Raw genomic sequence first — 13,721 nt, forward strand, 5'->3', positions numbered from 1 at the left:
GCCCACACAAAGTGACTGAACAGCAGTACAGCAGCAGAGAACCAGATAAAACTAAATTCTCAAACTTACAAGATGAGATTCACCCTCCTGTCCTTTTCAGACTGGGATGAGAGAAGTTGGGCTAGAATAGCGTTAGATAGCTTTTCTCTTTTCTATACTTTTCCATTAAAACTTCCTTGAAAATATCATGTCCTGTCCAAATGATTTGTATAGGTATAATACCATCCAGTGGGGCATTTTCACAAGAGACATTCTAGTCAAACACGGGTAAAAAGCAATAATGACTGCATTTCTTATATTCGTGAGCTACAGATGGTTGTTATTTTACATGCTGGGTCACTACTGGGACACTTAATTGGAACTGAACAATTGTTAACATTATTAGTTTCACCTGTGCTTTTTTCTGCTCTGACGAGAGACACTGTCTGCTGTTTGAAAGGTCTCACCGTTCTAAAAATTGCACATCTTTGATGTGTGCACACTGTGTTTTGACAGTTGGCTATTTTAAATAAAGCAGCTCTAATATTGCTGTTCCAAGTGCTCCCAATACGTGGCTTTTGACACCAAGTCTTTTAAAAAAAAAAATTTTCATGCCTGCAAAACTAGGTTAGAGTCGCATGTTTTTCTTAGATAGTTCAGATTCTATTATGCTCTATTATTAAGTAATACATGTGACTATAGACCCATGTGCAGAGTGTAATATCCTCAAACCCTCAAGTCCAATAATAGAATTAAAGAGAAAAGCAAGTTCCATCTTCCATTCTTGCACAGAGTAACCAGTGTGTGCACCACCTGCTGCTGTGCTGGAGGTCATGCTTTACCTTTCACAGTGAAAGCCCAGAGAGGCTACGCTTGTTGTTGAATTATTAAGCAGAGCGATGGGGGAATAGGAGCGTTTCGATGCACTCATTGATTACATTCCCTGACAGCAGTAGCAAATTTTACCAAGCAAAGACTCCAAAATGTTTCTGTGAAAATGCATCTCCACCATTTTGGTTTCCTTTAGACCACTGAAAGACGTTTTCACAGAGAAAGAGAGAGAGAGCATGCATTTCAACATGTATACCTGACAGCAAGGCCAGTAACACACACTTTGCTGTACAGAAACATCAAAATCAGCTTGATTGGCAAAAGATTTGTGAGAGTATTTATGTTAGTATGTTAAGTTACAAGGCTATAAGTCATTGCTGTTATGTTGTGTTTGGTCCCATGTTGTTATTGTTCATTTATGTGATCGCCAGTGTTTTCACAGCTTAGGGTTGTGTTGAGCTTGGCTACCGATGATGGAGGCTACGTCCACACTAGCCCGGATAGATTTGAAAACGGCGTTTTCGTCTGAAAACGCTCCGCATCCACACTAGCGTTTTCAGTCGTTTTCACAGAGTTGCGCGTCCACATTGAAACGGCCGAAAACGCTTGCGCTCCAGTCCTGTGCATGCGTGAAACGCAACAAGATTCGGCCTGCATCATTTCTGTCTGCCGCTTTATTACTTTCCGGCTCTTTGAAACATTGCGGCAGAATGTCGAGGAAAAGCATGGAGTTATTTAAACGGACTAACAATGAGGTGGAGTTGTTGCTGCGAGTAACACAAAAGTACAAAGTTGCCAAAGGGAGTGAGAATGAAAGAATTTGAAGAAAAGCTATCTGGAGCATGTACAGACTGATATACAAACAGAACAACTGCTTTATAACAACTGCCCTCTTGCTATCTTAGTTTAATTGGTCACATGACTGCATCATATGACTAACATGCGTCATCGTTTTAGAAAGTCTCTGTGTTCGCTATCCACACTGCAACGCGAAAGCACAGTTTTCAAATGTATGCGATTTCGAGAGCGTTTTCAAAACACTGCGTTTTCCATAAGCGAAAACGCCATGTGGACGGGAGGCAAAAACGGAGAGAAAACTATGCTTTTTCAAATGAAAACGCATTAGTGTGGACGTAGCCGGAGACTAGTGTTGGAGTTTGTGACCCCTGGTCACTGTTCCTGTGTGCACAGAAAGCAAGAATTGCAAATAGAAGCTGAAATCTCTGTCTCCTGGTTCCTTCTCTCATGTGAGGTTGCAACATTATGCAAACAGAGCAAAATCTGAACCATTATTCATTTTCCTAATCTTAGTAGCATTAAGCACAAAGTGCTGCTTTAGGTATGGGAATAAAATACATTTTACAGGCTTTAAACCAAAAAAATAATAGTACAATGGAAGATGAAATCAGCCATGACCACCTGCATGAAGTAGCTTGAAGATGCCTTAGTGAAAATCTACATTTTAACAATCTAATATATACACATATAAAATAACTTTTGGGCCAAGAACCAAGAAAGATTTATTGTAGTGCTATGCAATCTCCGATCTCCACAGGTGATGGACATATGTTGAGATAGTCTGGACCACGTGGTAAAAGTATATTATCGTACCTTGGGTCATGCAGCTATCCAAAAAAAATAATTAAAGAAAAAGACAAAAACTTAAAGCATGTGATTATATAAAATGTTGTATGAACAAGGTCAACCAGCAACTACTATGTTTATCTTAAGGTGCTGGCAGCTATTTTAAGAATCAGGGAGACATGAATGGATGAAGGATAAGATGCAGCTCTAGAATCACAGCACATTTGATTTGGATGGAAGTAATGATGGTTATTAAGAACAGCTGTGTGCCAGTGAGTCTCCCTGCTAATACACAAGAACAGAGAAAACACCCTACCGCCTTGAACAAATCTCACTGTCAGACTATAATTCCCAATACAATGTTCAGTTTTCTCCTGTTGGTCATTTGCTCTGACTTCACATCTGTTATTGCTGTAGTGCTGGCATGCTGCGCTTATCTGAAAAGTCAATGTTCAGTGACATTGGAACAAGTACTGGAAGTGTTTGGGTACAAAAATAAAAAAAATTAAAAAAGGAAAAACCCTTGTTCCTTGAAAATGTTTCTACACTTCTAATACATTCACAGAACCAGCAAATTACCCAAACTCTACTGTAAATTATAAATGTCAGTTTTAAGTTTTGCCCTCGGAGATAAATTTGAACATTTTTGTGATTCAACATGAGCTTCAACAACACTTATTTTTCTACCAGATTGGGTTGGAGTTTATACTTCCCATTCAAGAACCTCAAAGAATGATTTATAACCTGAAACTGTTGCTGAGCGTTTTACAATTTGTAACAATTCCCACTGAAAATATGCCATTGGTGAGGCTTAGAAAGAATAATAGAAATGGTAGCAATGCATTACTAAAAAGTTTTCCAACTTTGCAGGTTCAGTGAACTAAATCTAAGTTTTTATTTGAACTTTTTCGAGCAGTATAGGTTGTTTGGTGTAGAATGATTGTCATAGATTTTCTTCTTTTCGAAAACAGACTAAATTAAATGTCCGCTGAATTTTCTTTTGTTCAATAAAAAAGAAAAAAGAAACTAGATAATAAGCATCCAGGAGGGCTTTGTAGTGATAATGATTTCTGTTTTGTGTTGAGATGAAAGAAGAAACATTTTCTGCATTGTGGGATGCAGAACAACGGTGAAAATCACACACAACTATTCAAAATTCACTTTGACAAGTCTGCACACTATTAAAACGTGATTTGAAGAGACAGAAAGAAAGGCTCGTGATGATGACCTCAGTGTCAGAACGTTCTATAAATTAATGTCTCTGCCAAGCACAATAAAATTGGCTCATTTCACCTGCTGTCACTACCAAGGGAGGCAACATGCGGGGTTAATAGCATAGGTCAGACCCAAAGTAACTCGTGGGCACAGAGCCAACAGAAAAATCCCATTTAAGCCAGAGAAAAAGCTGGTCGGGTGGTGGACTGACAGCCATGTCATTTGTTATGGCTGAACACTTAGTGGTGAGGCACTGAACTAATTTCCTCACTTCCTTTTATTATCACCAACAGAATGGCTTTATCTCAGATCAAAAATATGCTTTCATTACAGGAAATAAAGGGGCACTATCTTCTGTAATCCAGTCAAATTGGACCACAAGGATAAATCTTTTAAAATTAAAAAATATATATAAATATAAAAGAAAAGACTAAAAATCAGACTGGTCTGTTTTAAAGACTACAGGGAGTGCAAAATTATTAGGCAAATGAGTATTTTGTCCACATCATCCTCTTCATGCATGTTGTCTTACTCCAAGCTGTATAGGCTCGAAAGCCTACTACCAATTAAGCATATTAGGTGATGTGCATCTCTGTAATGAGAAGGGGCGTGGTCTAATGATATCAGGTGTGCATAATTATTAGGCAACGTCCTTTCCTTTGGCAAAATGGGTCAAAAGAAGGACTTGACAGGCTCAGAAAAGTCAAAAATAGTGAGATATCTTGCAGAGGGATGCAGCAGTCTCAAAATTGCAAAGCTTCTGAAGCGTGATCATCGAACAATCAAGCGTTTCATTCAAAATAGTCAACAGGGTCGCAAGAAGCGTGTGGAAAAACCAAGGCGCAAAATAACTGCCCATGAACTGAGAAAAGTCAAGCGTGCAGCTGCCAAGATGCCACTTGCCACCAGTTTGGCCATATTTCAGAGCTGCAACATCACTGGAGTGCCCAAAAACACAAGGTGTGCAATACTCAGAGACATGGCCAAGGTAAGAAAGGCTGAAAGACGACCACCACTGAACAAGACACACAAGCTGAAACGTCAAGACTGGGCCAAGAAATATCTCAAGACTGATTTTTCTAAGGTTTTATGGACTGATGAAATGAGAGTGAGTCTTGATGGGCCAGATGGATGGGCCCGTGGCTGGATTGGTAAAGGGCAGAGAGATCCAGTCCGACTCAGACGCCAGCAAGGTGGAGGTGGAGTACTGGTTTGGGCTGGTATCATCAAAGATGAGCTTGTGGGGCCTTTTCGGGTTGAGGATGGAGTCAAGCTCAACTCCCAGTCCTACTGCCAGTTTCTGGAAGACACCTTCTTCAAGCAGTGGTACAGGAAGAAGTCTGCATCCTTCAAGAAAAACATGATTTTCATGCAGGACAATGCTCCATCACACGCGTCCAAGTACTCCACAGCGTGGCTGGCAAGAAAGGGTATAAAAGAAGAAAAACTAATGACATGGCCACCTTGTTCACCTGATCTGAACCCCATTGAGAACCTGTGGTCCATCATCAAATGTGAGATTTACAAGGAGGGAAAACAGTACACCTCTCTGAACAGTGTCTGGGAGGCTGTGGTTGCTGCTGCACGCAATGTTGACGGTGAACAGATCAAAACACTGACAGAATCCATGGATGGCAGGCTTTTGAGTGTCCTTGCAAAGAAAGGTGGCTATATTGGTCGCTGATTTGTTTTTGTTTTGTTTTTGAATGTCAGAAATGTATATTTGTGAATGTGGACATGTTATATTGGTTTCACTGGTAAAAATAAATAATTGAAATGGGTATATATTTGTTTTTTGTTAAGTTGCCTAATAATTATGCACAGTAATAGTCACCTGCACACACAGATATCCCCCTAAAATAGCTAAAACTAAAAACAAACTAAAAACTACTTCCAAAAACATTCAGCTTTGATATTAATGAGTTTTTTGGGTTCATTGAGAACATGGTTGTTGTTCAATAATAAAATTATTCCTCAAAAATACAACTTGCCTAATAATTCTGCGCTCCCTGTATCTACAGTGCTAGTCAATGCTGAAGTTCAAATGGTCTATCAGAATGTGTAAGAAAGGTGATTTAAGTAACTTTGCGTGTGGCATGGTTGTTGCAGTGTGGCTTCTTACTATACTACTGAAATTGTTGCCTGATATGTAGGAAACAGTGACTCAGACAACTGCTTCTTATAGCTAAGCTATGCAGACAAGACAACATGTTGAACCGTGAAACAGATGGGCTAGAGCAGCAGAAGACAACACCAAGTGCAACTCTCAGTTTTTTCTTCCGTAATAAACAGTGCTTTTCTTTTGCAGTAAAAAAAACGTCTTGTCACTGCAACCTTTTTATCTGTGTTAGATTATGGTGACATTCTGTATATGAACGCTTCTTGCAGCAGACTGTGACAGCACTGAGCAGCTCCTTCAGTGGGAGACTGTGGCACCCACGGTGTGGGACGGAGAGATTTCGCAGGTCTTTCCTCCCCACTGCTGTCAGACTCCATAATAAAGACTTTAACTGATCAAGCACACACATCCATACATATGCAATAATACTAAGTGCAATAATCCTTTCTGTCATCGTTGTATTTTTACTCAGTTGTATATAGTATTTGTATTTGTATTCTATTTTTATCTTATTGTATATTTATTTTATTTTATTCTACTGTATATAGTATTTTATTTTATTCTATTCTGTACAGTTGTGTACTGTATTTATTCTTATTGTATTCTAATTTTTGCCTCATAACTTTTGCACTGTCCACTTCCTGCTGTGACAAAACAAATTTCCCACGTGTGGGACTAATAAAGGTTATCTTATCTTATCTTCTTCTTCATGTCTTCTAATGTTGGACACGATGTATCATGCTTCCTTGAGGTTTATTACCAACTGTAGATATCTGACCCATCACTGTGACTTGTACTTAAGAGTAAAATGGCCTTCTTTGGCCATTAGAAGACAGGGGCATTGGTACACTTTTATTTACAAAGCTATGCTAGGATTGCTGCCTCCTTATATTTGTACTTTGGTCACAAGGACAAATAGTGGTTCTTACTCCTTGCGTTCAAATGATCAGCTGCTGCTGTCTGTTCCCCTTATCCGCACAGAGTTGGGTAAGAAAGCCTTTGTCCACTCTGCGCCTTTTTCGTGGAACCTGTTACAGAAAGACTGGAAACTGACTGAACTGTTGTCTTTAAATGTTTTTAAAACTAAACTCAAAGGCCTACAGACTGCCTCAATAATGTGTAATTGTTTTGTGTAATTTTTTAACTTTGTTTGTTCGTATGTATTTGTTTGGAAATGTGCTGCCTCTTGGCCAGGACTCTCTTGAAAAAGAGGTTTTTGATCTCAACGGGACATTCCTGGTTAAATAAAGGTTAAATAAATAAAATAAAAAGAGCAGGAAACTGAGACTCGCCAGTACTGGACACCAGAATATTGGAAAAACACTGAAGTCTCCAGATGAGGCTTGACTTCTGCTGTAACATAAAAATCATGACAACATTGATCCATCCTGCCTTGTATCAACTGCTCAGGCTGGTAGTGGTGTAATGATGTGGAAGCTATTTTCTTGTCATATTTTGAGCCCCTTAGCACCAACTGAAGTGTAGCAACTGTGTGATGCTATCATGTCATTATGAACCAGAATTTCTGAGGAATGCCACCTTGTTATATCTATGGCACAAAGGATTAAGGCAGTTCTGAAGGTGAAAGGGGATTCAAACCAGTACTTACACGGTGTACCTAATAAACTGTCTGGTGAGTGCAGAACTATGGGAATGTGGTTAGGCTGAACATTATTATTTTCATTACCGGCTATTATTAAACATTGATTGAAATGTCAAAAAATTCTAATAGTGATGATAAAGTATTCCTTCAGATGGAGGAATAGTAGACAAATGTGTTCCTGTTCCCCTTTTTTCTTCTTTGACAGCATTTTTGCATGGCAAATGACTAATCTGTCAACTAATCACTAAAATTGTTTAAGATCCAGATGCTTTCACTATGAAAAATATGCTAATTACTAAAAAGCCCATATGCTATGCAGCAGTGACACTTCAGATTAAAAGTAAAAACTTGAACAGGTGAGAGGATATTATCATAAGGATAAATAGAGAGTAGGTCTAGCCCAAGAATATGGCCTTTTATATGTATATGGAGAGAGAAAGAGATAGATTAGTAATGTTGGAAAAAGGCAAGTGCACCCTTACATTTATCACACCTTTAACTTCATAAAAGCAGAATGAGGGCTTCCAGAATAAGTGACAAAGTTTTGAATCTCCTGAACAAATGACAGATGATACCTGGTTTCTTTAAGCCTATGACATCTGATGTCTGGTGCTTTCACTGATATTAAATACTGTGGTTCCATCATGCCACATTTCAAACAGCTCTTTAAGGCTTTTATAATTCCCGTATGGGATTAAGAAACTTCTCAAAATTGTTTTAAATAAATCACATTGTGATTACATTATCATATTCTATTCAGAACAAGAGCAAACTGCTTTAAAACAGGATCTGCGCGTGCCTTTTATTGGAGATGTAGGGGACACAGTTCACACTCAGTTCCAGTGCACTTAAGCAATGTCTCCTGTTTGACAGCTCAATATTTTACGGGCACCTGCAGTCAGGCAGGGTCAGCTGGTAACGCCTGACCTGTAGGAAGTGCATATCCAAAGTACTGGAAAAAAAAAAATCCTGGGATTTGTACTTGAGCTGTCATGTTGTGAGAAATGGAGCTGCAATGCAACGCTGAACATGTCATTACAAACTTCTGTATGTGAACTGTGAGCTTGTGCAGGCTAGGAGGTAGATTAGCACGGCGCTCTTCCTGGTGTTCTTGACTGCAGAGGACCGGTAGAGAAAAAAAAAATGCATTAGCATGAGCATCAGAGCCAAGAAAACACATTAATAAAAATCTTTACTTCTAGCTGAATAAAAAAAGTTATACATTTGTCTGCTTTTAATTTGAAACCAATTATTGAAGTTTTTGATTTTTTTTTCAGCATTGTGTAGGACATTATTCATTATTCATCTACAATTATATAGCCTCCCACCAAGTAAATAGTTTAACTCCTAACATCCCTGAAATTGCGTAACAGATGCCTCTTTCCCCACAAAACTGTCAAGTTTTTAGCAGCCGCTGGGTTAAGCTGGCCTATGACGGAACGAAACAAAGACATCAGCCTCCAGCTGTCTGCCTCTGTATCTGAGAGATTTATTTGTTTTCATAGGGGTGAGCACAGAGCTCTGAGAAGAGATTAGAGTTGGAATTCAGGTTGAGAGTGTTTTCCTCCCCTATTCTTATGGCCTCCAGTTCTTTGGCCTCAACTGACCCGCTCGGAGAGAAGAATGGAAAAGGACTGGAGCAACCTAGTGTCAAACTGAAGCAGTGTACAGTGTGACTCCACAATCCTCAATTTCTCTATAGCAGTTGTGACAAGCAGAAGTGAGCATGAAACAAAGAGAAATTAAACAGCGGAGCAACGTAGTAACGTAGCAACAGCAAATCTCCTTCCTCCAACAATTGTTTTGTCACTTAAAGCAAAAAATATATACTCCCCACGTGCTCGCTAAATGAAATGTATTGTATTCTGACCTAACTCATCGTGAAAACAGGTCCAATTCTGTTTCAAGAAGCTGCAGCAAAAACCAGAGCCTATTATCCTCGCAGCAGAACACAGAGGAGGGGATAAATGGGGCTGGCTGAGGAGAAGGAAACGAGCAATGCCGGGATGCAAAAATTGGTCACCGCCTGTGTTCCAATGACAGTGTGTAATCAATGGCCTGGGGTCAATGTAATCACCCAGGGAGATTAGCGTGCTTTCAGAGAACACACACAGGTTTTGGGCTGATAAGCAGAACAAGGCCTGTAAAAACACAATGTCTCAGTGCAGCCTCTGCCATTATTTGTGACTGCAGTGTATAAAAGAGATTCATCATTAAAATACCGTAGTCATAGGACATCTATGTTTTAACAAGATTGATGAGGTGAAACAGCAATCAGAGGGATGGTATAATTTGAACTGGTGGCTGATAAACAACAACAAAACAGCTCAGTGTTTAGCTCTGATCAGCTGAATTGAAAAAGAAAAAATGAATAGCATCCATCCGTATAGCAGGTAACCAACCCGAAGAAGATTTTCACATTGTTTCTATCAGAGCAACCACTGACAAGTAATCAGCTGTGTTTGAGTTTGGCTCCTTGTAGCCAAAGGTTTGCCTGCAAAGTATGCATGTTACTTTCTTAAAGTCATTGTTCACGCTCACCAAATGGTCCCACACGTTTCTGTGGTGTAATAGCTAGAGGAGATTTTCATAGTTCACAACCAAAGCAAGACTTGTGCTACATACAGTACCAGACTGGCTGACAGACCTGTTTTGGTTTCCAGTCATCAAGATCGAGATTTTCTTTTCTCCGTTACATACGCTGTAAGTATGTGAAATATAGTAAAGCCAGAAACCTGTACTCTGATAATAAGTGGAGGGACCAGTAAGGTAAACGATGTATGTCCTGACATACTCGGTAACTATGGCCACTTCTTGTAGACTCTACAAGAAGTGGCCATAGTTACAGAGTTACTCTACAATGTAGAGTTTTGAATTTAGTCTTTTCTGTGATTAAACATCTTTGACTAAAACTCTTCATCATCAACTAATGTTTACTCAACTATTAAGAGGCAACCCTAGTATTTTAATAGGCTGTGGCAACTTCCTAGTAATGTTAACTAAAATGTTATATTTTAATTTGTTATATGATAATCCACTGTAGGATTAAGGGGAAGGCAATTTAGGCAAGATTTTTCATTTAGGTTCATTTTCCCTTTATATAATCACACTTTTAAATTTAACAAATGAAAAAAAAAATACATTTAATGTGGTTGATTGAGCAAACTTAAGAAAGCCAACACAATAAAATATATGAATTTTAATCAGTTTAAAAATACATGGGCCAATGCTGCCTTGGGATTTAAAAATCTAAAGGATAATGTAAAGGGCAGACAAAAAAGAACTGATTTGCTCCACTTAAATGTTGTTAAACTCTTTTTCCCCCATTGTGTTTTATTGTGGAAAATGAGTAAAAGTCTTAATTATATGTAAATATAAATGTTAATGTGACACCCACACTGCGTTGGCAGTCTATCAGTTTTAAGTGGGAACATCGACAGCAGGCTCAGCCCGAATGTTTCAGTTGATAGCTCTAAATAAACTTACAAATACTGCTACAAGCAAGCAAGCTCTAAGCAATATTGGTAACTCCTTCAAAAAGTCCCAATATCTGTTCCAAACAAAGCCTCTCCTGTGGGAGGGTTGCAAATGACAGATATGACAAGAAAGGCGTGGGACAGAAGAAACCTTAAAAAAGATCAGTGGTTGGCTAAAAGCAGCCCACTCATGTCAAAGCCTGCCAATCAAATCCACAAGATGAAGTTAAAAAAAAGAGAAAGATACCTTCAGTAAGACTGCAAATATAAGAAACAAAGTAAGAGAGACAACCCTTTGGTTGAACACACTTTGTGTACATTGCAGAAGCTAAAATATACATCCAGTACTTTCCATTTAATGTAGCATAAAGACAAAAGCAGAATGTGTCAAAAACAATGCTGCAGATGCAAAACAAGATTGCAGACATTTAGTGATTAGACCCTGTAATATATTTACTGTGCAGTATTCATCTTTTGTGCACCAATCAAAAACCCATTAGCTATTTTGAGGAGGCACACTGTCGCTTTCACTGTAATCACTGAAATAAACAGAATTAGCAATGCTGTCAGACACAATAGACCCTCAATGTAATACCAGAGCATTGTTCAGACCCATTGCTGCTGAGATTATAATGTTACTGGATACAATGTCACAGTGCTTGACACGATACACGTACATTTTTTCTTCGAAAACTGTCACAACTGTATTAGTTAGTTAGACAAAAAAAAGAAGTGCATATGGCATTTAATACTATCATCACAGTCTTGCGTATTTCCTACTCTTGGGGAATGACTTAAGTCAACCCAATATAACTTAGGAATTTATTGGAAACAACTTGGTTAAATTTTGTGCCTATACACAGAATAAATTGCAATGTGAATGTGCTGAAATACATATTTCTGATATATTTCATAACTGCATTTACATTAAAAAGGAAGTAATCCATTATCACTTGACCTCAGCCCTGCGTGCCACCACCTTCAGCAGTCAGCTCTATTTGCTTTAAAGCTGCTCCAGGAAACATTTTCGTGGAAAACAAATATTATATCTAAAGTGGATTATGAAGGACAAACAAGGTCATCCACCTTTATCTCAGATGCTTTAAATTCTTCACTGTCTTCTTCTTCTTTTTCCAAAAAACATCCAAATGTATAGTGTGAGCACTGGATAGAGGACTCTGACAGGTGGCAAAACAGACTGTCTAGAGTTGACACAGCAATATGAGTTATTTAACATATTCAGTCCAAATAAGAAACACTGGAATTTGGAACATTAAGGCAAATGTGCATATGCTTCCTTCATGGTAGCACCAATATGCACATAAAACTGGAAGAAAAACCAGTTCAGCAAATTCCAGCCTGCACAAAGAGAGTCAATGAGAGGCGGTGAACCATTTGGCATCAGGGCTGTGTGGGTGTTTGATTTACCAGCAGCCAAGTCATCATTTTAAAAGGCTGAGCATTCATCTGCCATATGGGCTTTTATTGTACCGCTTAATTCTTTATGAATTTCCAAGCTCCATGTGAAAAACAAGCACTATAAATTCACAAAGCAGCCTAGGAATTTTAATTCATGCAGACCCAGATATCCAGATAAAGTTAACTTTACGGTCGATAATGTTGTAAGAGTGAAAAATGGCCCGAGTCAAAAAAACAAAGCAGCTCGTGGATCAGAAAGTTGTAAGCTGGTGGATTTTTTTGTAACTGAATTGCTCACTTCTGTAGGTGCATATATACATATGAACATTTTTTGAAGTGTATCTTAGACAGAAGGCAATGAGAATGACATCATTTTTAAATTGAGAGCATGGCAGAAATAACTACCACTGAGTTCTGACATGAGTTTATAGCGTCTAATAATTTGAATGCATTGGTATAAGTGTGTTTTAGCTGTTGTATACTCTGTTAATGAGCAAGTGTATTTGTTTTGAATCTGCAAGAATCAAAAGCCCTTGTAAATACAAACTACGTTTTCTTTAATCCCAGTAAATGATTTGTTGAGTTCTGGGAAGTCATTTGTTCTGCAGGGAAATAAAACAAAGCCCGCAGCTTAACAAAGTGGTTTGAGTGTGTGTACAAGCAGCGTTACAACACAGAGACCGTCAGCAGTGCAGACAGCAATACTGAACCCTGAATACCTGTGCGAAGTGAAGTGGGCCTGAAGCACCAATAAAATAAATAATTTAAAATACTGTATCATATCATATAAAAGAGTACCAAGCAGTTTATTAGAGTGCATATCTAATGATACATACCAAATAAAATTAAGCGGTCATGTTCTAGGGTTTCATCAGGCTACTTCCTGTCAATCCAATCTGGCAACAGTGCTCCTTTCTTTCCAAAAATTACATTTCCATGCATACAACCACAGAGAATAACAAGTCCTCAAACATGCATGAGACCTGAAAAAGCAGACATGGCCAATTAATGCTGTCTTTCCATGACTCACACCATTATTAGGTACAAGCTGGGGAAAAAGTTTAGTGATGGAGATGAGGTCAAACACAAACAAATGAACTTGCGGAAAAAATGCGAGCTCACCGGAACGTAGACACAACTGAGGGATCGCACAATTAAGGATTTAATGGACTCAATAATGACAGTACTATTGTTCGTCTTTTATTTTATGCCTCAAGTGACAGCTAAGAGAAGGGTTTGAGTAACACATTATGGAAAAATGAGAGCGCTTTTGAAGCTTGATTAGCAAACCTTTTTTTCCTCATTGCAGGAACCAGTCAGAAGCCTGGTGCTGTTAAAGACACAAATGTTTGACACCCTTAGAAATATGCTATATTTCAATAAGTGATTCTTTTTACAATAGACCAAAGCAGTCAAAAAGTTATTACCGCTTCTCAACACATTTGATCCTGGCTCTTAGTCATGTTTTCTGTAGTGCATAGTCCACTTTTAACCT

The 13,721-nt window shown here is 38.5% G+C and overlaps 1 protein-coding gene across 6 annotated transcripts in view; it reads right to left on the minus strand.

The window, feature by feature from the left end:
• The window catches only part of pde1cb (phosphodiesterase 1C, calmodulin-dependent b), a 117,944-nt gene that overhangs the window by 28,679 nt on the left and 75,544 nt on the right, over nucleotides 1-13,721 (minus strand). The gene's annotated exons all lie outside the window — the stretch shown is intronic.

Source organism: Rhamphochromis sp. 'chilingali', assembly GCF_963969265.1.
Source record: "Rhamphochromis sp. 'chilingali' genome assembly, chromosome: 16".
NCBI classification, from domain to species: domain Eukaryota; kingdom Metazoa; phylum Chordata; class Actinopteri; order Cichliformes; family Cichlidae; genus Rhamphochromis; species Rhamphochromis sp. 'chilingali'.